Source organism: Marmota marmota, unplaced genomic scaffold (genome assembly GCF_001458135.2).
Source record: "Marmota marmota marmota unplaced genomic scaffold, marMar, whole genome shotgun sequence".
In the NCBI taxonomy this organism is placed as follows: Eukaryota; Metazoa; Chordata; class Mammalia; order Rodentia; family Sciuridae; genus Marmota; species Marmota marmota.
In genome coordinates, this window is record NW_025999897.1 from 3,226,361 (window position 1) to 3,248,977 (window position 22,617).

Sequence of the window (22,617 nt, forward strand, 5' to 3'; positions counted from 1 at the left end):
ATGCCTTCCCAAACACAGAGAGTCACCTGGAATTCCACCCCCTTTGTGATGTCAGGGAGAATGCACTTTTTATTTCCATGAAATCGCAAAGTAACAGATTGCAGAAAGGGGAGAGCAAACAGTGTCGTGGAGAAAGGTTTAGACCATAAAACTAAAACCACCAGGTCCATTTTCCTTTCCCCTAGGAAGTCTGGCCAAGGCATCAAGGCTTGGTTTAGGCACAGCCTCACGAGAAACGTGCATGTGGCCTGGCGGAGTCTTTTGTGGGTTAGGATGCAAATCCAGTGCCATTAATATCTATGTCTTAGTAACAACCTACCAGCAGGGGTCAGTCTCAGTCGCCATCAGGGAGCCCAGAGGCCTCTCCAGCTACACAGCCACATGGGAAAGATCCGGAAGTTGTTGGGTGACATTGCACAACCAACAGCCCGCCTACTGTGTCTTATCTAGTCATCTTAGCGTGTATTTCCTATCTGCTCACTATTACATTTTAATAGTTAGAGAAATCAGTTCTTTTATATTCCCGTGGCTACATACTTAGCTAAATAAATGATCACACTAAGTCTACTGAACTGCAAACTTTCCCTTGATATTTACTCTTAGCGGAGAGGGCTGCCTTCCCCCCAGTTTACAAACTAATATGGGACACAAGCTGACTTGCATTGGAAAGTGTCTAAACATTACATAATGTGACAGTTATGTTTTCTAATATTCCTACCGAGGCTTCAATTATCTACGTAGTACACACTTCTTTTGCCTTTCTAAATTACATAACATCCTTTCATTAAGGATCGTCCCCCAAACCTCCCTTTCAAAGTTCCTGGGAGGCTGGTGCGAGGCTCATGGTGATGTTCCACAGACCTGGGCCCTCCTGGGACCTTCTTCTGCAAGGCAGTATCCCAGATACGATCAGCAAGGGCGTCTTGAAGGCAAATCTGATGTCAAAACTGAGTAGAAGGAAGAACCTATTTGTACTTAAAATTTCAAGGTCGTTCATGACACACGGCTGAATGAACAAACTGCTTTAGCCTAACAGATGACAGACACTTTTCACCGGTAGGATACAACTGTATTTACATCAGTTATCTTTTCCTTTGAGAAAAGCTTTCCACGCTGATCAAAGGCCCATCAAATATAACATGGAGGAGGAAAAAATTCTCATCTCTCAAAAGCAGAAGAAGCCATTTCTAGACCCCAGATCTCCTTGTCTTCACAGCCCTTCCTGCCAACAACTGGTCTGTTTTATTGAAATTCGAAGGTGTGTTCCTCTAAAATACATTCTGTGCTTTCTTCTCCCTGAAAGGGCTTTGGACACCCAGTCTGCCCATTCTTCCTTGACCCTCAGCTACAATGATCTATTTAAAATTTAAATACCAGCGTCTTTAGGCTTTGTCACAAACAGCTGGGCAGGTATGACCCTGGGGTCTGGTTCCAGTCTCTGCATTTTATCACCGAGTCTAATACAGCCAGATAATCTTTGTCCTCAAGTCACTTGGGCCAGGTGGGACTCTGGTAGTCAACTGTGAATTCCCACTGCAAAAGCAGCATTAAAGTGAACACACGCTGTGGGCGGATCAGTGGGCCTTTGGTGAGACCCTAATAGAAAATGGTCAACAAAAGTTTCTATCTTCTCACTGCACTGCCCACCAAGATAGGAGAGCAGATAAGGACTGAGACAAGGGGAATCCCAAGAATTCACAGCTGCGCATTTCATTAGTGTGTCTCTGAGAGTGTGAGCATGGTCTCTCCAGCCTTCAACAGGTATGGGCTGGGTGTTGAGAGACTCTGGGAAGAAGGACCACCTCTGAGCAGACAAAGCCCCTCCTACTGCCAAAATGAGGCTATGGAACATGAAGCCACATGATTTATATTTTGCTTTGGAGCTTTTAGCTGGAGCTAGGATTAAAACTCAGGAAGAGGCGAGGTAGGTGCCTCAGAAAGCAAACCTCCCTGGGGACTGCTGGGACAGAGAGGGAAAGGTCAAGAAATATTAATGGAGAAGACCCCATGCCAGCTGAACTGTGGCGCAACTCTCAGAGTGCCCTGGAGGATCTAGGAGGATAAATGCAGAGAGGCTCTGGGTCTCCAGACAGTTGGGCTGGAGACAGGAATCCTAACAGTGCAGAGGCCTCGGTGGCACCCAAGCTGAGTAAGAACAGCTCCCTGAGTACCCACTCTGTTCCAGATGTTGTCCAGGCAACACTAGGAGAGGGGAATAACTTATTCCCATTTTACAGACAGGAGACTGAGGATTAAAGGGTAAGAAACAGCCAAAAGTTGCATTTGGAAACAATCCCTGGGACACAACTAGAACCAGGTGTTTACAATTCCAAAGCCTCTGTCTCTTCACCGGGCTCTGGTCCAGCCTTTTTAAAGGAGTGGTACCCAGTGGAGAAAAACACCAACGTTATTCAATGCTATTCAATCTAATGCCTGCTAAAACCCACAAGCTAGCAGGTCTGCCTCTTTCAATGCCTGACTAATCTCAAGGACTTGAGTAGCGCTTGTACACAGGAGGCACCCCATAAATATCAGCTACACAAAGTACTGCCCAACAGAAACTCAATGAATGCCACATTAGGATATTCACATTTTCTATCGGCCTCATCTAAAAAAGGAAAAAGAAACAACATGAGTAATGTTAATGTTTTATTTAAAACATTTAACATATTATCATGTCTATACATAATCAATGTAAGAAATTATGAATATGTCACACTGTTTCAGTCATGTGAAGTCTTTGAAACCCAATGTGTCTTTTTCACATTGGACCAGACACGTGTCAATTGCTCCCCAGCCTCACAGGGCCTGCAGCTCCTGGCATGGGCAGCACCATCTTAGAGTCTAGATTATTCTCACCCTAAGTCGATAGGGTAATCAAGGGCTGAACTTGTAGAAAACTGAAATCTGGAAGTTAACGGGACTTGGATGCAGCCAGATACCCTTCAGTTGGTGAAGGGATCAACTGTGGTCCGTGCTAGCGAGGGAATGTCATTCAGAGATGAAAGGAAATGAGCTACTAAGCCTTGAAAAGACACGGAGGACCCCTAAATGCTTATTGCTCAGTGAAAGAGCGGATCTGAAAGGCTACATAGCGTGTGATTCCCACTATACGACACTCGGGAAGACGGAAAACCACAGACAGTAAAAACGCCGGTGACTGCTGGGGGTTGGGGAGGGGAGGGGAAGGGATGAAAAGGTGGAAGGGACTTTAGAACAGTGTGACCATGCCACAGGACACTACAACCAGAGGCTCCAGGTCATCACACGCTCATCAAACCCAAGACGAGCAACACGGAGCACTAACTCTAATGTGAACTGTGGACTTTGGCTGATGATACTGCCTCAGGTGTAACAAAATATAGCACACTAACTTATGCAAGATATTGATAACAGGAGGAGATGCACGTGTTGGGGAGGTGGGCAGGTATATGGAAATGCTGCATTTTCCTATCAAACCAAAGCTCTAAAAAAGTAAACAACAACAATAAAAAGTCTCATGGCATGAAATAGTCGCTGCAGTTATGGGTACTTTAACTAGAAATCATGGGGAAGGAGCATCATTCCATTCTGCATTTTAAAAACACAAAACATTCTGTATAAAAACTGACCAATGAATTCCTAGGTGCTCATTCTACCCACGGACTCTGTACATTCAGGATGGACACATGCCAGTCACGGGGACTCCCAGCTGGGAGTTGGCCTGCCTGGTCAAATCCTGGCTCTGGTGCTGGTGGCCAGCAATGTGCCTTGGAAAACTGTCCCCCTCCATCCTGAATTTGACCATCTCTGCAAGGGGGACAACAGAACCTTCAAAGGTTATTCCCTTTAAAGCTTTTCTCACAGGACACGGTGCCTAGTGGTTTTTAAAAAATATTATTTAGCTATGATGATTATGATTTTCACATGCACTAGAATGCCAGGGAACACGGGCTAGCAGGATGAGCCACACAGAAAACTCGAGGAACCTAGAAAGGTGGCTTGCCTGGCCATGCAAGTGACTTTCCTTATGCCTGTCCTCATCACACTGGGCCCCCTCTGGGGTCTGCTCCAGGCTGGCCATGATGCGTATTGGCACTGCTTGTCCATCTACGGCTCTAAGCAAGAAAGAGTATTATGGCTGCCGTGCTGGGAAAGACTCAGCAACATCATGAGGTACAAGTCCTCCCCAGGCTGTCTACGGATATCTAGTTTGTTGTTGTTGTCGTACTTGCAATTTTTTTTTTTAAGTTGCAGTAAAACACATACAGTCATTTTTAAGTGTACAGTTCTGCAGTAACCAATGTGTGCATACTGTTCTGTGCCCAGCACCACCAACCATCTCTGGAACCTTCCATTTTCCAGAACTGAAACTGCATCCATGAAACATGGACTCCTTGCCCCCACCCCCAACAAGCACCACCTTTCTACCTCCTATGATTTGATGCCTCTAAGTACTCTCAATGCAAGCAGAATCAGCATTTGTCCTTTGGTGACTGGCTTTTTCACTTAGCATAACGGTCTTCAAGGGTCATCCACACTGTAGCATGTGTAGGATTTTTATGGCTAAGCAATATTCCACTGGGCATGCAGGCCACGTTTTGTTTGTCCATTCATCTGTCCATAGTCACACAGGGGCACGTCCACCTTCTGTCTGTGCTGGATGCTGCTCTACAACCATGGGTGTATAAACGTCTTGAGACCCTGCTCTGCCTTCTTTTGAATCTATGCCAAGAAGTGGATTGCTGGACCACATGCCTTGGTTTTAAGAGAGGCCTCATCCCTAGGTGTGGACATGAACATGGCCAATGACCACACAAAGCAGAAGGGATTCACTCTTCAGATTGGAAACCGTTCCTTCTTGGTGGCATGGTTAGGATACGGGGCTAACCCAGCTGAGGGTAAATGTGGCTCTCCTCTGCAATCATTACAACCTAAAGTAGCAGTGAGCTGAACTCCAGTTCCTCACCTGCACAGGAATTTGGAATTGTGCATTAGAAAAGGCTAATAGATTCTGTACTCAAAAATTTCAACCCTAGTTCTACCAGTAAATACAAGATCTTTCATTAATCTTGACTGAATTAAAATGCCTGTGAAAACAATCATGCTGCATAGCTACCACTTTATCAGATTAATCTCATCAGTCTAATTTAACAGGCTTCATAATCATTTAAAATGATATGTTTGGAGGAAAATAGCAGCTCTCGCTCACCGCAGGCCCACCTCCTCGGCCAGTCGACTCATTAGTACTTCAAACCCCAGCAGGCAGCAGCTGCATCAGTATCTAAATGGGAAAACTTCCAGGGGAAAGTTGGGACAGACAGGAAGTGAGCAGGGAAGACAGCTGACCACCTCCCTGGCCCTCTGGCTGATGTCCTGAGGGCATGGGCCAGACCGTCTGTCCCCCACAAGAGCGCCTACTACCTGTCAGGCCTGGCATTGCAACCAGGCTTGCCTAGCAAAGTGGAAAACCTCTAACGCCTGGTACCAACTCAGAGGGAGGGATTGAAGAAGGCCAGAGGTGGGCAGGCAATATCTTCAAGCTCCCCAGGAGATTCCAAGGAAGAGCCTGGTTTTCAAACACAGAGCTGGAAGGAAATGCAGGCTGTGAGTGGAGTTAATGCAGCTTACAAATTGCTCTTTTGCCCATTATCTCTTTTGGTCCTCTCAACGCACGGGCCTTGGACTGCTGCTGTTATTCCCATTTTACAGACAAAGCAATGGAGGTTCTGAAGGCTGGGCCGCTTGCTCAAATCCCCCCAGCTGACTTGCAATCACAGAGTCCTGGCCACGTGTTTTTCCTACCATAACATCCCACTTCTCAACTTAGGAATTCCCCTTAAACAATACATGGGCGATGGGCTCCAAACACAGACGACCTTTCTTCTTTCCCCGAGTCTGATCAGCAGTGTTATATAAGGTTTCTAATCATTCATAAACTGGCTTTGATTTCAATCTGTATTTTACATTTTAAATTGCATTCTCATGACTTGCTTTCTTGATTTCCTTTGGGCCCAGGTAAGGCCATCCCTGATGGTGTCTTTCGTCCTGACCAGACTGTTTAAATCTCTCTGGCACATGATATGAGTGCTCTGGAAGTCTTTGGAGGGGGCGCCCACCCCCTCAGCTCTCCAATTTGTAGAACTGGACCTGCTGTGTATCGGGGAGGACTCATCCTCATTTCCAAGGAACTGTTGCCATCCCAAATTAAAACTTCAACTCCCGTGTGTACCAGGAGTCATTCGGCAGCCACGCCCCGGCACGCTCATCTGTATGCTCCACGTTCCCGTGGGCCACATTACAGCTCAGCACTCGTTAAAAGAAAAGGCAAAAGTGACACTTGAAGATGCTATAAATAGCGAATTCCAAAAATCTATCTGCCCCAGCGGTCGGGACTCATTAGATCTGAAACCGTTGGGTTTTTCACATGAGAGGCTGGAGCCCAATTACCACAGCGCACATACAAGGGAAATTGTCTTGGTAACATTAAGATTCCACTTGTAAGCTGTTTACTTGAAACAGTCCTGGGGTTTTGACAGGCTTAATCCTTAAATAAATTCTGAAGAGATTTTTTAAAAATCAGACCCTAGAAGGATTTAATTAAGACTTACGAAAGTATCACTCAAAATTCTTAAAGAAAGTGCACCTTGGCAGATGGCTTCTCTCCAGACCTGCTGCTTGGTGGCCGTGTGTCTCTTTGTATGAATAACCGAGGCCTTTCTAAATCTCAGCTTCTGAAACTCTAAGACAAGGGTGCTGGAGGGCTTCTAAGGCTTGTCCCTGCTCTGACTGTCTCTGAGTCAAGGACTCCTTTGCCCACATCTCTCTCAGGCCACTGCAAGGACTGAAGTATATTCAAATGAGTGCATCACTGTTCTGCTTTACTTGTGCCCAGGGAACAGACACCACTACTGTTCAAATGCGAGGCGAGGTCTAGGGAGAGACCCCCAGCACACAGTGCTCTTGCTTCCTGCCAGCTACTTTCCGCTTTGCCTGCATTGAACCCATCTGTTTGGCTCTAGTTATGTTAGCTTCAGATACCAATGGAGAAGCTTGCCTGGTCGCAGGTTGCTGTTCAGAGTGGTTCAGAAGCTGTGCACTTTTCTCTGTTCTGAGAGGACCCACACTGGACCTGGAGCCAACCACTTTCACTGCCACCACCCCAGGTGTGGCCTTATCATCCTTAAGTCAAGCAACTACAGGTAACCCATCCTCTCCTGGAGGGCCCACCGTGGCTCTGTCCTCCACCCCACCCTGTTCCAGCCTCCAGCAGTGCTTCCCTCTGCAGCTCAACCAGATTCAAATCCCTCAATCTCTCATCAAATCCCCTGCACGCTCACATCTGCCCAGCTCACCTGCCTCGGCCTGTACCTTGCCCCTCTTGGTCCATGATGCTCCCGGCACCCTGCCAAGCTCTGATCTCCCGAGAATGCTCTCTCCTCTGCTTTTGCCTAGACCAATGCTACTTAAAGGCCCTATCCTGGTAAAGCTGTCCCCCATGATCCCAACCCCTTCCCCCTCTCCTACTAGTACACTTTGGATTTTTGTTTTGTTTGTTTGCTAATAGCACTTACAGTGACTTTAGATTGAAAATGTATTTGTTTACATTTTTAGATTANGGGCGGGGGGCGGGGCGGGGGGAAGATCTCAAGATTTTTAAAAGTAAGGGCAGAAGAGCCACTGTGTCTGCTCAGCAAAATATCTGTGGGCTCCATTACAGAGAACCTAAAAGAGGTGTTTGTTTTTGCGGAAACTGTTAGAAAAGTCCCCTCCTCTGATAAAATGTGAACCATATTTTGGTACCTATTATTTGCAAGAGTAGTTGCAACCAATGGTTACCATGAATATATCATTTGAAAATCCTAATGAGTAATCCTTTTCCAGAAAATTTTTAAGACTTGCATAATCCATTAGGCTATGTACATCTTTTTCTTTCTTTTTTTCTTTTTCTTTTTTTGCGTTGGATTCTACACCCATTCAAAGAGTGACTGTGGGATCATGAGTGATATGTCTAAGAAATGTCAGCAGGAAGTCTTCCGTTGTACATACAACGCATGAATAAAATATATTACTAACAATTTTAGAATCGTAATTTGTATCAAGTTGTCTGTCTTTTTGCAAGTTGTTGCACAGAGAAAAGTCTCTGAATAATTCATCACGTCCTTCTCTGAGTCCCTTACGAAAAAAAAAAATCAGAGACACTGCAGATAATATTCTCTTAAGTGAAAAAACAATCTCATAAATTATCAAGTTAGATGGAGCCTGGGGTCCTATGGACTGAAGAAATCCCTGTCCCGGAGGTGAGGATAGGGGAGGTGGTCACTCAGACTCTGAATCTTTGGTTGACAACTTTAGGAAACCACCTAATCCAACTGTCAACTGCTCCCAAGTGCTGACAAGTTTGTTCCTACATCATCGACCAAATTGGTTCCCTTATTCCCTTCCCTGTGTGGTATTTCCCCGGGGAGGATCAGGTGGCTGCCCCTGGTCCACACCCAGCTGCCTTTAAAGGTCTAAAGACAGCCCTGAGGTCTCCAAATGTTCTCCCCTTTGGTTAAATATTTCCATTTCTTTAGCTCCAGGAGTCAACTCTTTCAATGATCTCTTTAATATATTATGAACTAAAATGGAATTGGATAGCTTTTGCCACCCAATGCCCATGAAGACCATTGTCTTGACCAAAAAAGAAAAGGAAACACAGAAGAAAAGAAAGATTATTCTCAGAGCACAGAGGTTAGCTCATTTGTATATGGCTCCAGGTGCCAATGCATATTTTAATAGATGTTTTCTAGTGATAACACTAAAACCTTGAATTTTTAAAGTGCCTTTCAGTGAAAGACCCAAATGTGTTCAAATGGAAAGCTTCCAGGGGGTAAACAGAAATGTGATGCCCGAAGGTGTTCTCAGGAGCTGGCAGCTCTGAGAAAAGAACTCCGTCTGGGGAGAGGAGGACCCTGCATTCACACCGGCATTTGGAGCGGAGCTTGATGGACGCCTTCCTTTACACAGAGCTTCCCAGAGAAAAAGTGGTCAGCAACACTCATGTGACAAAATACGCTAGAAGGCCCCGTCTTTAACGATGAGAACAGAAAATAATAGTGGCCTTCATCACCAAGGGGTCATGCCCCTTGATGGCAAAAATGAAATCTTCTTTTTGGATGCTGCACATTTCTGATCATATGCAGCATCTGGACTGGAAGCTGTTCACTAAGGACCGTCTAAAACTACTATGGAAACTAACCGTTTGTCAACTGTGGTAGTGTGCAGCAGAAGTGCCAGGAATCATTTAAAAAAAAAAAAAATCCAATAGACTTCTGGTCCCTGTCACTTAAATGAGGATCTGGGTGGAGAGTTTTCCAGTTGTGTAAGTGGTTCACAAAGGACAACTGGGCTACAGGCCACGAGGCCACGTTGCCTAGAAATTTCTTGGATGAAGTTAGAAGCTAGGATTTCTCTGAGATAAACTTCAGGGAGGGACACCAGGTAAGGGGTTTGCAGGAGGATCTGCAGCACTGGTGAAGCCGCAGCCTCTCTCGGCCTCTGCTCAAGGTGGCCAAGCGGAGCAGGCCACGCACGGCACCTTCCACAGCAATTCTGCAGCGTTTTCTTGGTGTTAAGGGATCTGTGGGTGGTGATTTCCATAAAGGAAGCCAGTTGTGTACTGCAGCCAAGAAGTCTGGTTATGCAAAAAGGGTGACATTCTACACAGCACTACACATGGGCCACATCTACCAACCTAGGAAGAAAACCAGTACTAAGCACCTGCTACGGCAAACGCCGCAGTGCTGGCTGCTTGCAAGACGCAAATCTGCCTTCTCAGAATTGACAGTGTACTTAAGGAGACGACTGTGGGGTCATAAGTCCTGTAGCTGTAGAAGGGGAGGTGGGCTCAGCAGAGTTCAGGGACAACAGACTGGGCCATTTCTGGGGCAGGTGAATCCCCCTCTTCAACACAACACACAGCTTGGGAGGACAAGAGGGAGGACTTCTGTCTAACAGAAGAAGAGGGCTAACAGGGCAGTGGATGTCACAGCCAAATGACCTTCATATCCATATGTTCACTTTATTAAGGTGAAGAAAAAAAATTTTTTTTTCTTTAAAATAAAGGGTCAGCTTACCTTTGGAGAATGGGTATGATGTTAAGCCATAGAGAAAGCACAGAAATACTGGAGAGAAGGATTCCTCCCAGGTGTGGCAGGACTAGAGTCACAGCAATGCTCTCTTCTGACCCAAAGGCTGAAACAGGGACCCCAACAAGAACTAGAAATGCGTCACAGCGTGACTGTGGATGGAAGCCCCCAAGCTCTGCCGGGTCGAGGGTGTCTTCTGCAGGCTTGCTGGCATACGCCCCGGGTTCCACAGCTCCATGCTCACGTGGCTTCCAATCTGAACAAGCTTCAGGCTGCTGCTGAGAAGCCATCCCTCTGCCCTGTCAGGCTCTGCGGGTGCCCTCTTTCTCCCCTCCATCCAGTGTCCGGTGCATGGCTCCCTACTGACAGGTGCTTCTCACCTCCACAGCCACAGCCCAGCTGTGACCACTCAGCTCTCCCTCACCTGTCGGGACTCCACCCCAAAGTCCAAGCCACTGCCACATGCCTCCAAGAAGACTTGCGGGTCACCACACACACTTCCCCTCCTGAACAGTGAAGATGGCAGTTTTTCTGCACGCCTCAGCTAGTTCTCCAGCTCCCTGGGGAGAGGGACCCCATCTTCTACTTCTTGGCAATCTCTCGCAGGCCTCGGCGCAGCACCTGGTAGATGAGGAATCTTGGGTGTTTCACTCATGCGGATGTCACCAGGGTCCTTGGTTCCTCACCGGTGGCCCCTCTCAAGGGCTGTTTGAGTGCCTCACAGCAAGGCAGCTGGCCCCAGAGTAAATGATTCAAGAAAAAGAACGAGAGAAAGGCTACAGTGCTCTTTGCATCTAGTCTCTGAAGCCACACATGGTCACTGTCACCATGAGAAGCTAATCACTAAGTCCAGTCCCCAGGTCAGGGGATGAGAGGTGAGCTCTACCTCTTGGAGAGAGGAGTATAAAAGAATTTGCAAAAATTTCAAAACCACAGTAGGGGAGCCCGAGACATGTGGGAGGAAGGATGTCAGCAGGTGACAGATGCCTACCTTCCTATCTTTATAATTATTTCACTTATTTGGTAGGGGAAATTTTTTGATGCAATATCATTTGAAGGTAGAAGAGCCAAGATTTAGGAAATTCAGTTTTTTTTCTTAGAGCTGTAGATATTTAGATTCCCATGAAAAGACACCCTTGGCACCAAGAATGGAAGGGCTCTTAAAACAGGCACAGATTTGGTTAGACCCTGTGGGAGGCAGCTACTGACATGGCTCCCACAGCCCCTGCTCCTGGTACTATGGCTTTGCTTGGTCTCTTCTCCCTGAGCGCGAGCTGGACCTTGTGACTTGCTTCTGACCTATGGAATATGGCAAAAGTTGGGTGGACCCCTCTGAGATGGGGTGTGAAGGGCTGTGTTTGCGGTCCTGCTGACATCTCCCTCAAGCTGCCCTCTTAGCCTGCGTGCATTTAGGAAGCAGGCAAGGGGCCCATGAGGCCAGGTGTGAAGGGCTGCCTCTGGCCAATAGCCAGGAAGGAAGCAGGGGCTCAGTCTCACCACCAGGAACTGAGTCCTGCCAACATTCACAGCTGTAAGCTTGGAAGCAGATCCTTCCCCAGCGGAGCCTTGAAATGCGGAGATTCCCAGGTGCAGCCTATGAGGGCCCCTATACCACAGGCACCCAGCTAAGCGATGCGGGACTCCAGACCCTCAGGAACTAGGGGTGGGAGGGTGGTAGTTAAATGCTGTTGTGTTCAGTCACTAACCTGTGGGGTAAGTTTTACACACAATGCATCAATTATTTACATTGTACATAAACTTAACACTGAAAAATATAGCTACAGTATTTGGCATTGAAAGAAATGGTTTAAGCATTTACAAAACAAAAAGTCCTACCTATTTTTTTCAGCACAAAACTATTCACTTAAGTCTATGCATTTCATAATGAAAATATTTTCCCTTCATTTTAGCTCACATATACATGTGGATTTTCATGAAAGAGATATGCTTAAAATGGAAACTTACTGTTCTGCTATGGTAGGCAGCCTCAACAACACCCCCTAATGTGCCCCCACCCATGGTATTCATGTTTTTATGCAATAGCCTCACCTTGGGCAAGTTGGGGAGAGGGCTTATTTCAAAAGCAGGAAACTCACGTTGAGCATCCCGAATGTGAAAATCCAAAGCCTGAAACTTTTTGAGTATCAAAAGAATACTCAGGAAGTTTTAGATTTTGGATTCCAGATTTTTGGATCAGGGCTTTGCAAATATTACAAAATCTGAAAAACTCTGAAATCTCCAACATTGTCTGGTTCCAAGCATTTTGGATAAGGGATACTCAACTGGATGACAAAAGCGATGGGGATGTTTCTTTCTTAGATCAAGTCATGGAAAGATTCTGGATTTGGCCTGGCGTTTGCCCTCTGTTGCTTGCTCTGATGGAGGCCACACTGGGAGCTGCCCTGTGGCCAGGGAGGCCTCTGACAAGAGACTGTGGGGAACTGAGTCCTGGGAATAGAAGACTTGGAAGTGAGGCCACCCCCATCAAGCTCTTAGATGACACCCCCCTACACACTTTGATGGAGCCTGGTGCAAGCCCCAGGTAGCCACCCAGTTCATTGGGGTCTGGATTCCTGGTCCAAAGCAACTGACATAATAAGCATCTCTTGTTTTCAGCTACTGCATTTCTTGGTAAGTGTTTGCAACATTAATACAAAATTGATGAAGCTGTCCATGTAACTCACAAGTTTTATATGTTTTAAAACAGAAGGGGCTGTTTCACAAGCCCCATATGCTTGGCAACCAAAGATATTTTCATTAAAACAAATAACAATAATACAACAATGCTCACATCCACAGGGAGTAGAACCTTGGAAGCCCCTGGCAGGAGGGCAGATGCAAGACCCAGCGCGCCTGCCCCCCACACAGACTGGGCGGAAGGGCCCAACGATGATGAGGACTCTAGAGAGGGCCGTGCTTCTCTGCCCATGCTGGAGGAATCTCTCTCCCTTCTGTTCCTGGAACTTCTTTAGGCTGCAATGGAGCTTTCAATCGGCAAGAGATCAGACAGTCTGAAGAGAAATGGATGTGTTTTCCCCAAGGACCTGCGACTAAGGACACCTCAAAGGAAGCTCCTGAGGGAGAACGTGGGCTCAGAAGCAGGTGGAGGTCTAAGGCCCCGGGGCCTGTGAGTCCTGGGATCTCCAGTCCCAGCCTGGCTTCAACTCTTCACCCAAGGAAAACTAGTGGCATCCAGAACATGTCAGAAATGAGTGTCTTTTTCTTCACAAGACACCAGGAAATGCACGGAACAAAACAGTCCAGGGATTCTCACAGGTTGCTCCAAATGGATGTACAAGACACAGGGGTCTTAAAAGTCACTCTCTAAAAGGAAATATGTAGGGGATTTCAGAGGATTGTGTGTGTGTGTGTGTGTGTGTGTGTGTGTGTGTGGTGCTGGGGATTAAACCCAGGGCCTTGTGCATGCGAGGCAAGCACTCTACCCAACTGAGCTATATCCCCAGCCCTCAGAGAAATGTCTTGACTGGGGGAGGAGGCAGAGGTGCATGGAGAGAGGTGGCTTGGGCTTTCAGAAACATCACTCCTTCTAGACTTCATAATCCCCTTCACACTTTGGGTTCAAAATGAATTCTATCTGTACCGTCATGAGTAAGAAGCCACCCCACCCACTCCATCCCAATAAAAAAGGAGGTGAAGAACAGCAACATGGGAGGCAATTAAGAATTTCTTTCTCATAATTATGAAACAAAATTTCCAGAATGGAAAATGCGTGTCTCTTTATCTTTTCTCTCTCTCTCTCTCACACACATCAGCAAGGGGGTTCATGTTCCTACCAAATACTTTAAATACTTTGAGTTAGAAGCATCCCAGAGGAGGTCGAAATGGGATCCACACAACAGCTGGAAATCAATTTGTAAAAAATGTGTGGTTTCTGCTCCCTTCATATGGCAGATGAAGATGAGTGGTCAGAACCCAGTCAAACCTGAAATCGCTTCTGCTGGGTGGCTTGGTCCTCCGTCTAGGACATCAATCTCTGGAGACCAGGCCTGGGCCTCCAGTGATTCTCGTTACACCAAGGCAGTAGGAAGGAACCTACCAACCAAAGTTGCTGGCTGGTTTCCTCCTAGCTAGCTATCATTAGTCACACAAGCAAATTAATGCCTCTTCACTGCTCAGGATCTGAGAGCCCAGGTCCTAAGGCCCAAAGGTGAGTCCTACCTCCACCTCCACTCAACTTTATCACCTTGGGCATGGTATCCACCTCTCTGGGCCTCAGTTTCCACCTCTGTGATTACTGCACATGGAGGATTTCCTCCCTGTTTCTTTGGCTATTGTTATGAACTAGCACAGCCCGGTGGCTTAAAACAATACACATGTATTCTCTCGTGGTTCTGCAGTCCAACATCAGTCTTACCAGGACAAAAACAAGTACTGGCAGCAGGACTGTGCTTCCTCTGGAACCTCTGGGGACAGTCCACTCCTGGTCTCTGCCAGCTTTGGTGGCTGGGCTGCTGGCAGAGCTGGGCCTGGGACTGCACTGCTCCACTCCCTGCCTCCATGGATGTTCTGCCTCCAGCTCCTCTCTCTGTGCCTCCGCCTTTGAGGACACTGGGGGTGGCATTAAAGGGCCACCTGGATAATCCAGGATAATCAAAAGCCTGAATTCAACAACATCTGCAAGATCCTTTTCCCTCAATAAGGCTACTTTTACAGGTTCTAGGAACAAGGATATGAGGCCACTTTTCAGCCTACCACATAGCTCAATGGCTTATGTTTGAGGACTAAATGAGAAAATATCTATGTGGCACACAGTGAGCATCTTGATGAGTTCTCCTTAGTGAGAGCACCTGCCCAGCAGTATGTGTGCGGAACGGTGTTGGGGGTGGGTCTGCACCCCTGTACATCATTTCCAGGAGGGAAGCAGAGATGCTCTGTTGTTTTTGCCCAGGGAAGAGTCCGATGGTTGTGCCCTCATCTGCACAGGCCAGATCAGAGTCAGTGGACTCTACCCTCCATTTTGGGACAACTTGGGTACTTATTCCACAGATGATGACAAGTGTAAGTAGCTGTGATTTTTGCCACATACTCTTCCACTCTTCACTTCTAGGGAGTCTCCCTGCACAGGAGGTAGCAGAACATCCCCTTGGGCTAGAGATCCACTACCATAGCGGGTCCAAGTTTGGCTTCTCTAACCAGCAAAAAAAAAAATCAAAGACCCCTTTGAGTACTCCATTTTTAAAGAATGACTTGGGATCAGCAGATAGGCCTAAGGAGAAAAGACCACAGACCACGATGTGTTTTGCAAATGTCTAAGCAGCCACGATACTTCATTAGCATCTTCCAATATTCCCAGTCAAAATCTTCTAAAAGGTGTGTGCCTGTTTCATGTTAGGTGCTTTAGTATGTCTGCAGAAACAGAATAAAGTGGGGTTTTTTTTAGGGGGGATGGTTAACAATCATTGCCAAAGTAAATATTCTAAGTCAGACTTGTGGCATTAGGGTTCATTATTTATGACCTCAACGTGGAAATCACCATGGTTTTTTAAGGCATCTAGAAAACACATCCACATCCTTCTGTCAATATTTTTGAAACTACGGAAAATGACTTGATTTTCAACTGCCATCCTATGAAGCTAACACTGAATGGACAAGGGATTAGCCAGGGTGGACAGAATTAATCACAACACCTACTGTGGGAAAGTTTGGTCATTGGTAAATAATAAGAGTTGGCAAAACCTTCCCTCCACTCATGGGTGACCTCAGCCAATGCACATTTAGTAAGCTGGACTACGAGTCTCGAGTCTCGGGCTATCCCAGAAGTTCCAGATGGAGGTGACTCTTAAAAGGCCCTGCCCTGTGGGGAGGAAGACAATATGCAAATCACCCTATGAAAAGTAACAGGAGCTGGGATTGGGGAATGGTTGTCACCCACCAGAGGACACAGAGTAGGCCACATCAGCATCTGCTGGGGGATTCAAAGTAGGTAGGACTTGCCTAGGGTTTGAAGAGGAAATACTGCTTAACAGGTAGATAGTGGGCAGGGTGTCTTCAAGGTTCATTGTGAGCAAAAATATGGAAACGTGTCACATGGGGCGTATTAGAGATACGCATATGGAAGGAAGCTAAGGGAGAAATGAAGGCGGAGAGGTGGGTAGGGCCCAAACCACAGGGACCCTGAAAGTCTCAGTAAACTGATAAAGCAGAAGACTGAAGACACAAGAGAAGACAAGGGGCTCACCTTAGTTACCTTAGTAGAGGTTCTTACAATACATATGGTATGGAATAGTATTATTGGGAGATAGGCTGTAATTGGTTAGAGATGTATGCTGAAAATCTAGGGTAGCCACAGAAAAAAAAGGTGTAGCCATTTATTGTGGGTTGAATTGGGTCTCCCCAAAAGATGTTCTGAAGTCCAAACTGCAGGTGTATATGAATGTGACCTTATTTGGAAATAGGGTCTCTGCAATGTGATCAAGTAAGATGAAGTCATGCAAGATTAGGGTGGCCCCTCAATCCAAACACTGCTTTTATAAGGAAAGTGAGACCCCGAGGCCCCAGGCACACACAGAAGGAAGACAGCCAGGTGAAGACAGGCAGGAATGAGAGTAGGGAGCTACGAGCCAAGGACCACCAAGGACCACCAAGGACTGCGGGTAGTGAGCAGAAGTTGGGAAGAGGTGAGAAAGGATTCTCACTTGGAGCCTTCAAAGGGAGGCTTACAGCTTCACCTCGCTTTCTGCCTATAGAAGTGTGTGATTGCCAGGTGCGGTGGATTACAGGTGCATGCCTGTAATCTCAGTGACTCAAGGAGGCTGAGGCAGGAGGATCCCAAGTTCAAGGCCAAAAAGGTCTGGGGATGTGGCTTAATGGTTAAGTGCCCCTGGGTTCAATCCCCAGTACCCAACCCTCTCCCTCGAAAAAAGGTGTGTGATTAAATTTTTGTTGTTTTCAGACACACTGGTAACTTGCTATGACAGCCCTAGAAACTAATATAGCTAAAAAGTCAACTGCAAATATAGAATAATTAAACATACTCAATTATCCCAAAAGGATGCAGGAATCAAAGAATTGAATGCAAACAGAAAGAAGATAGCTGACATTAAATGTGAATTCAATTTACAATGACTATCTCATTGTAAAATGGTGTAAAGTCCCCAATTAAATGGCAAGCACTGGGGCTGCGGGTGTAGCTCGGTGGTGGAGCATTTGCCTAACATGTGTGAGGCAAAGGATGTCACACTGAAAAGGCAAGGTTCAAACCACATGCTGTCTACATAAAATCCATGTTAAATTTAAAAGTAAAAGGATGGGAAATTACATACCACATTAACATTAATCCAAAAAAAGCTAGAATGGTTATATTAATACCAGATGGTAAATTTCAGAGCCAAATTAACCGAGGAAGGTTTTATTACCATGCAAAACCTGCTTTTTTCCTTACATAAAAACGAAGATGATTATTTTCCAATTGCATTACATATTAATTATCACATATTTTCCACCAGCATTTGTCGAATATTTGTATTCTGTTGGACATATTAGGCTCTGAGTGTGATATCTATAATGATGAGATTTTTAAAGTGTTCTCCTCTTTTTGCATCTGTGATTAGAAAGGTGCTTGACTGTTTTCCTTGAAAAAAGCAAATACCGCCAGTAACAAGAAGCAAATCCACATTGACAAAGCCTCAGGTGGTTAAGCCTTTTTTCCTCATTAATTCTTCCTACATTTTGTCTCCTACTAGAGACAAAAGCATCAGTAAACCTGCAGTAAGAAACGCACAATACGATGTCAGGATAAAACCCAGCAGTCTCCGTACAAAGATGCAAACATTTTTTTTTCTCTTAAATTTATGAGTATAAGGTGTGTGGACAGATTTAACTCTTGGATCAGCAAAAACAAGTAAAAACTAAGATTTTCAAAAGCTCCAAGCTCAAAAAGAAATATCTTTCAACATGGGCTTAAGCCCAGGAGCAAGTCTGGCAATCAATAAATATTTGATTGACTTCAATCATGTAACCTGGGGTAAGTTACTTAACCATTTCCTCATCAGAAAATAATAGTAACCCACTTAGGGCAGTTAAGATCATTTACTTTTAGAAATCTATTGGAAATCATTTCTTTGAATAAAGATGACAGCAAGTACCAGAACAAGTCAGCTTCAGGTACTCTTGTTGTATGGGAACACTCCACATTTTCTGGACAACTGAATATTTTCTTTTTATATACTAAGGTTTCTTTTCAGTTTTTCTTTTTTAAAAACCAACACGTGTACAAATATTTCTACATGTATTTTATTTTTCCCCCATGTATCTAGATTTCACTTATTTATGCACTTAAATTAACTCTATGGGTGTTCCACAATAGTATACATAGAGATAAAGCTCTTCAGAAGAAATTGCCTTCTAATCTGGCTTCTACCGCTCCCAAAGACTTCCTATGGAAGGCAATTTCTTCTAAAGTAGTCATAATTCACATCTAGCTCTACCTGGAGAAATGTCTTTCTTGACTTTTTGCCATAGTTGAAGGTATAGAATCAAAGCTTTATCTCATTTCAAAGAGTTTTACTTGGTTTGGAAACAGATACTTCTTTGTTCTTTTTCTCCCTGTAATAGTTCCATTTTTTCCTGAGAATATTTTACACTCTCTTTGTTTTTGCATTTTTTTTAACATTTATTTAAATTTATTTTTTATTTGTTCTAATTAGTTATACATGACAACAGAATGCACTTCAATTCTTCTATATGTATTTTCAATACCTTGTTTTCTTAAACAGAGTAAACCATTTACATTTCAACATTTTCACAATGATAACACTGAGCCTGAATCCGTATGTATACTACTGAGGTTCACAGCAATGGGTGTGAAGCTATATAGGGCTCTTGCTCCTACACCAAATGGCCTTGTGCAATTTTGTTTCTGTACACTTATTGAGCCTGTTCTCAATTGGTCTACTGTTACATGCCCTCCCATTTTCTGTTTCTGACATTTAACACAGAAAAGCTAGCAAACAGGCTGTTTTAGGAAGTGGACTTTGGGCCTTTTCTAGAGTGTGGTGGAGGGTGCATGGCTGTGGGGAAGCCCATACGATTGCAAGGTCTCTGGCACTGCCCGGTGTGACTTCAGCATGGTGCCATTGTTGCTCCATATCAGCTACTGTGGACAAGGTGGGTCCCACTCATTTCCTTTAGTTAGTCTCAAATAACAAAGAGTTCTTGATACCACCAGAAAAAAGTCTTACATCACAGTAACTTATGTGCTTTAGTGTCTTACAGTTTCCCATTATATAAATAAGAAAACGAGTGGGGTTTTAGTGAAAGGGGAGAGAGAGAAAAGAGCCACATGGTGTTAAAAGATGCCAGGAAGCCAAGGAACACTGGCATCCTTCTGAACATTCAATTAGTCAATTTCAACTCTGCTACAAGGAAACTTTCCCCAAATTATATTTTATATAAATATGTTAAGCTTCATTTGCTTCACAGACATCTGTTTCCCTACAAAAGAAACAAGCAGATGACCACCTAACAGGCAAAATTTATAATGTGTCAGGTGCTAAATCAGGCACATTGTATTAAACATTTTACTGACTATAAACAAGAGCAGAAATTATAGATGTATGTAGCTCTGGAAATTGAATGAAAATAGCAGCATAATTCAATGCTAATTAGATGTCCATGGACAAAACAATCATTAACTCTTTAGCTGTAACTCCGAGGTAGTTATTGACTGTAACATTTTGCAAGTAACAAAAGTTATCTGAAAATACCTCACTGACTCATCAAAATCTGTCTTTAAAATGCTAGCCCCATTCTGTGAAAATTACATGCACACACTAGCAATGACCTGCCACACATACTGTAACTGCAATCCAGTAAGACAAATACATGCACTTTATCATTTAATGATCAGATTTCTTCAGGAGAAACAAACAAGATGCTGAAATCACCCCAATCTGCTTCCACTGGCCTCCCCAGCCCTCTTCTCCTACCACAGACTGTTTTTCTTTCTTTCATTCTTTCTTTTCTCTAACATAGTCCATTTTATTGAGCATTAGTGCATTTACACAGGCCAGAGGAGGGGATGGCCCAGGCTTGCAGACTTCTGGGGGCTTCAGGTTAAGGATGCGCTCCTAGGGTCTTGTGGCAGAGAGGGAGCCTGGCTTTGACCCACCCTCACCCCCAGGCCTCCAAGGGAGGCCCAGAAGTTGAGTAGCATTGTTTGCTAACCCCTCCTCTCACAGAGCCTAGGTGTCCTGGCTACTAGGGCTACCAGCTCCCCAGGTACTGTGAAGAGGAAGAATGAAGGGAATGCACCCAGGAGTCGAGAGGTGCAGAAGCCATGGGGGCAGAGCTGTTCCAGGACTGCCCTATTGTGCCAGCTGCTGCTGGGTGACAGCGTCTACCTGGTATGCATCTGGCCTGCAGGGAAGATGTTATCAGGCCGAGCTAGCTAGTGTTTGGCTTTTATGGGTTGTGTGTTTTGTCACCTGAGGTGGTAGTTTAGTGGGGTGGAGATGGGGGTGGAACAGAGGTCACTGGGAGGAGAACTCCAGCATGACATGACAGGTCCTTCACATCTAGTACCAGGTCAAGTGTCCCAGCCAGAGCCACACCAGCAGCCAGAAGGAACTGGAGGCTGGGCTTGCTCAGCACAGCTACGGCTGCCTGGAAGGGACAGCTGCTGCCTCCAGGGCACCTCTGTTGTGATGAGCAGCACCGAGGGGATTCTGCTCATCTCCCTTCCCTTCATGCCCAGGGGCCAGTGCGGAGCCAGGCTGGTGCAGTCCACGAAGGCCTTGTTGGCCTCCTCTAGGATCTTCTCTCTGGTCTTCAGATTCAGGTCCAGGGCTTCATCCTGGGCTGGTAGAACTGCCTGAACTGCTGGGCACCGTCAACGTGCTCCAACAGGTAGAGCTGGGTCCTCTCCCCTGTGCTCGGGCCTTCAGTGCCCACTGGGCCACCTTCTTCAGCATGAGGCCTCCCAATAGATCCCCCACGTGGGGGTCTGCATGGGCCACCAGCAGTTCTGCTCATTCTGCCCCTCAGGGTGGATCTGCTCCATGTCTTTCTGGACAGCCTCAGAGCACTCCACCAGCTCCCCATGTCCTCGGTCAGCACCTCTTTCTGGTGCAGCTCCATGGAGAAGCACAAAGGGGAGAAGGCTGGGCGGGGGTCCTCGTCGTGGTCCATTCCTGCTCAAGGGCCGAGCAAGTGATGCCAAAGGCAGTTGTAGAAGCTTAAATGTCTCCTCCTACCGCTGCCTTTCAAGCAGTCCTGGGCACACTGAGTGTTTTCTGCCTGCCCATGTGCTTCCTTGGTCCTTGTTTAAGGATCTTGGAGAGGTCCTCTATTCTGGTAGGATTCTCCCTTTCTGGGGCCACAGAGTCCTTTTTCTCAGACTTGTTTCTACTCCCTCTGCTGACACTGTTGTCCAGTGGCTCTTGCTGCCCTTGCTCTGGTCCAGGCGTGGGCCATGTGTCCTCTGCACACTGGTCAGCACAACAGTCAGCTGCTCCCTCAGGCACTGCAGCCGCTGAGCTGGGCGGGTGGCCTCCACAAGGGCTCTCCTAGGGAACCCTGCAGAGCTCCCATACTTCCCAACACCAGCCCCTCCCTGAATGCTCTGCACCACTCCACCCGCCCCCTTGGTCGACAGTGTCTCCTCCTCCAAGTCTTACTGTGGCTTCTCTCCAGGCTCTTCCAAATTGCCGCCTTTGCACAGAAAGAATCACCCCCCCCCCCGCATGGTTCTCAGCACAGTTCTGCATCCCTCAACCAGGTGGATATGTTCTAAGAAATGTGTTGTTAGGTGATTTGCTTCTTGTGCAAACATCACCGAGTGTGCACAGCCTGCCACAGACCTGGGCTATTATGGCTCCAAGGACCATAATAAACAAAACAACACAGATTAAATCTAGCACAAGAGAAATGATTCACTGAGAGACACGGTAAACAAGAGACCCACGAGGCCACTGCCAGTGACCTTGTAAAACATGTACATGTTGCGGTAATACAAAAAACAATAAAAATCATACTAAGTACATAAAGCAGTGACATAGCTGCTTATCACTATCAAGTATTATGGATGTGCTATTCTCTTATAGGACTCTTTGGGCCACGTCCCCCGACTACATGTCCACAGAAACTAGCACAAAGCTTCTGCACATAATGATGCCACCACACAGAGCCTGAGTAAATTAGTTGCCAGCCATACCATGGAAATCCTAGGCATAAAGACAAGACCAGGAAAAGATCCTATTTTTAACCTTAATACAGAACAGTTCCTGTGGCCTCTCTACAATAATTTAAAGCTAGGGGGAAAAAAATTTAGCTTGGTCTGCTTTGTATAAACTTCGGAAATGTGAAATAGGAAGTTTTAGCCATGAAATGGCTTTTCTCTGTGGCTTCATTTGGAATCCGAACTGCCCTGGAGCTCAGGGCCTCTGTGAATGCTGGTACCATCCCCACTTTGGGAGTCCACCTGCTGGCTTCCTGGGCAAACATCACAGAGTGTGCACAGCCTGCCACACTGGTCTTTGTCAGTCTCACT

At 45.9% G+C, this 22,617-nt stretch overlaps 1 protein-coding gene and 1 pseudogene across 1 annotated transcript in view; both read right to left on the reverse strand.

The window, feature by feature from the left end:
- Positions 1–22,617, reverse strand: part of Prkca (protein kinase C alpha) — a gene marked incomplete at its 5' end in the record, with an annotated part of 309,700 nt that overhangs the window by 188,476 nt on the left and 98,607 nt on the right. The window lies entirely within an intron of this gene.
- LOC107158310 lies at positions 7,912–22,068 on the reverse strand (annotated as a pseudogene).